This window comes from Miniopterus natalensis, chromosome 19 (genome assembly GCF_054644295.1).
Source record: "Miniopterus natalensis isolate mMinNat1 chromosome 19, mMinNat1.hap1, whole genome shotgun sequence".
NCBI classification, from domain to species: Eukaryota; Metazoa; Chordata; class Mammalia; order Chiroptera; family Miniopteridae; genus Miniopterus; species Miniopterus natalensis.
The window spans coordinates 1,880,454-1,884,631 of record NC_142099.1 but is presented as its reverse complement, the minus strand read 5'-3'; positions in this window follow the sequence as shown (position 1 = coordinate 1,884,631).

Sequence of the window (4,178 nt, the reverse complement as noted above, 5' to 3'; positions counted from 1 at the left end):
TCGGGCTTGACCTCCAGTAGGGGGCGAGCAGGAGGCAGCTGATCAATGTTTCTTTCTCTCTCCCTCTCGCTTTCTCTCTCTCTCAAATCAATAATAAAAAATATATATATATATATGTATATATATATATATATATTTTTTTTTTTTAAAGAGGAGAACCAGGCAGAGGGGAGTTTACTAACCCTTTCTCACATTCCAAATTCCTTGCAGCCGCCGTGGAGACGGACGGAGCCCTGTTTCGTTGCTGCCCTTTGCACTCAAACACCGCAGTGCCCCCGATGCTCTTCTTTCAAGAGTTCTCATTAATCTCCATATAAACATCAAAGTCCACTCACAGTTCCATTTTTCAAACAGTTAAGGTCCTACGGACAGTTGGGATCTAATAAATTGCATAAACCTGGACATCCTACAGGACTTCTTTCTCGTTACGTTGTGAGCAAACCTACACATCGCGTGTGTTCTTTGGAAGAACATTCCTTGAGCAGTTCCTTTAAAAACCAGGAGCTTCCGAACTGTCTGGCCAAACAGAAATGCGGTGCCCGTGTTCCTCGGTCACCGAGTTAATCCAACAGGAAACACCTGGACCGCGATACGGGGACACGGGCCGCCTGACCAGCCTCCCCTGAACGCGGCGGGGACGCAGGCCGGTGTCGCCAGGCCCTCGCCGGGCTGCCGGCTCGTGTGTGATCGCTCGCTCGCTGCCATGTCGCCGGCCCGCGCCACGGCGCTTCGGCTGCCGCTGGAACCAGGGGAGCCTGGCCTCTCTCCGACTCCCAGGAGGCGGGAAGGGAACCTGCGCGGGCTTCTTCGGGGTGGGAAGTGGCATTTAAAAAAATTACCGTTTGTTCCACCGACTTTGTGTTAACTCTGATAGATCTTCACTGCTGCTCCTCAGCACGGTGCTATGGACTTAATAAGAGAGAATATATTTTTTTCTGCCCTAAATTCAAAATGTTTGTGGTGTCATTGGATTTAAATTTTGCTAGGGTTATAGATTATTTTTAGCTTTCCCTAAGGAGGAGACAATATGAAGAATTGGAATCTAATAGGCGAAGAATTTCTTTCATTTCAGGAGAAGCTAGATTTCGTGTGCACCTGAAGCTTGTCTACGCAGTGAAATATTGGTGATTCCCCAAGGGTTACAGACCACAAACCAGACCTACAGGAAGGGAAGAAAGGCCAACTGTCTCTTATTGACCAAAGAAATAATAACACAGCTATGCCAATATGTCCCCTAAACCTAACGATATTAATCAAATATATGAAAAATGATTTCGGAGAACATCCAATAATTTGGCAAAACATTTCACCCTAATTTCATTTCGGGAATTATCTTTTGATTCACAAACTGCAGTAAGGTGTTGGGCTTTGTTTCTTAATCTAAATATCTGAATTCTAGCTTCTAACCCCGTTTCAATCCCCATTTCCTTTGCTACCTTACTTGGCTAAATGCTGAACTCCTACACAGTTTGTTATTGTTTTTGGTTTTCATTTTTTTTTTAAAATATATTTTTATTGATTTCAGAGAGAGGAAGGGAGAGGGAGAGATAGAAACATCAATGATGAGTCATTGATCGGCTGCCTCCTGTACACCCCCAACTGGGGATCGAGCCGGCAACCAGGGCATGTGCCCTGACCGGGAATTGAACCGGGACCTCCTGGTTTATAGGTCGACGCTCAACCGCTGAGCCACGCTGGCTGGGCTGTTTTTGTTTTTTAGATGCATAAAAAAAGGGTAACAGAACTGAAACGGGGAAATGCGCGTGGGGAGGCAGGGGCAGGGTAGCTCACAGTCGCCACCTCTACATGACATCTCATCCCAAGAAGTGGCCGGAAAACTGGATCTGTAGGAGGAGGTAATTCCGAGAATTCTGAGGTGCAAGGCCAAGCAAGGGCATGTAAGACCGTCAGAAAATTCTTCTTACACGTTGAAAAGAGGCCCTTATATTTTTCCTTGGACCACAGAAGAGATATTTTTCTAGTATAAAGCTGCTTTTAACAACAATTACACTGGTAAAGTTCATTAATTTAAATCATTCTTTCATGAGCATTTTCACTGTTAAAAAAAGTATACCAAGTTAAAACTTGGCTCATCGCTAACTCCTCACTTTATATAGCATGTATTTTGTTCAGCTAAAATAAATCTACATAATTAAGTTTACTAGCAACTTGTGCCATTATATTTTGTCAAAATCAAGAGGTGACATGCAATTAAACTTACTTGGCTTTGTAACTTTCCCTGTGAAAATGGGTCTTTTAAACATGTCACTGGCAGCTCCTCTCAGAAGCAGGATTTTGATCTTGTAGAAGCAAACGCATCCTTGAGAAAATGGTGTTTGTTAGCACGGAATCTTATTACTTTGTCTTAATGAGACACAGTCAGTGTTTACCGGGCAGAATTTATTCAATGTATGAACTCGAATGCAATTATATTCTCTACTTATGACACGTAAATGATCCCCTTGCCCGAAGAGGCCTCTGACTTAGAGACCTTATTAGCATAAATGAACTAAACCTTAATGCTTGTAATGAAGCTATTATTCCAGATGTTCACAAGAATGTCTCAAAGCAAGATGTCTGTGGGGAAGGGAGTGTTCTCTGAGAGGAGCTACTCGAGGGAGTAGAGTAGGTCTTGTGACCTCGATGTATGTCTGTTGTTCCTACGAAACACTTGGGTACAATTCTAAATACACAGTCAATGCTCAATATTTAATTTGGGAATTGAGAAGTTCTGGGGTTTGTTTCTTTGGCATTGGCTCTTTGTTTATATACGTATCTAAATGTATTTAGCACATCTATCTATACTCATCACTCCCTCCTCCTCAATCTACCCACATCCATCCATCCACCTATCTATCCACCTATCTATCTACCTATCATCCATCCATCCATCCATCCACCCACCTATCCATCCATCTATTCCTCTATCTACCTATCATCTATCTATCCATCCATCCATCCACCTATCCATCTATCTTTCTACCTATCACCCATCCATCCATCCATCCATCCATCCACCTATCTATCCAACCATCCATCCATCCATCCATCTTTCTACCTCTCACCCATCCATCCATCCATCCATCCATCCATCCACCTATCTATCCACCTATCTATCCATCTATCTACCTATCATCTATCTATCTATCTATCTATCTATCTATCTATCTATCTATCACCTATCTATCTATCTATCTATCTATCTATCTATCTATCTATCTATCACCTATCTATCTATCTATCTATCTATCTATCACCTATCTATCTATCTATCTATCTATCCATCCTTCCATCCATCCATCCATCCACCTATCTATCCATCTACCTACCTATCACCTATCTATCTATCCATCCATCCATCCATCTACCTATCATCTATCTATCTATCTATCTATCTATCCATCCATCCTTCCATCTATCCATCCATCCACCTATCTATCCATCTATCTACCTATCATCTATCTATCCATCCATCCATCCATCCATCCACCTATCTATCCATCTATCTACCTATCATCTATCTATCCATCTATCTACCTATCATCTATCTATCCATCTGTCTACCTATCATCTATCTATTCATCCATCCATCCATCCATCCATCCATCCATCCATCCATCCATCCATATATGTTCTTTAAAAACGTATGAGTGAGGTACACATTCAAATGTTTGGGGACCTTTGCTACAGAAAACAAAGGGCACAGGCTCATGCTGTCCTTGCCAACAAGTGGACGGAGAGTTTTCCTTAGTGCAGGATGGTGGCAGCATCCACCACCTGGATACATGATTTTAATACAGAGGAAGCAACATCTTCCTCCAGGAAAAGTAGGAGCAGTCAATGGGCCTAGAAGCTGTATGTTGAGTGGGGATGAAGAGAGAAGACATCTCATGGATGAGATGGGAAGATGCTCGTGCTGGGTGATCATGCTGGTGGCACATAAAGTAAGACATAATTTTTTCATCCCCCCACTCCTTAACCAACTTGCCCCAAAGTGACCATTTTGCTAGTCTCTGAAATATGAAAATGACGACGATTCATCCTAACCTTCATGACACTCGTGCTCAATGACATTCACTCATCTAAATAAAATTATTTTATAATATCGAGATATGTCCACTAGTTTAAAACCAAAATTAATAGGTGAGAAAATATAATGGTGAATCTTTCATTTTGCT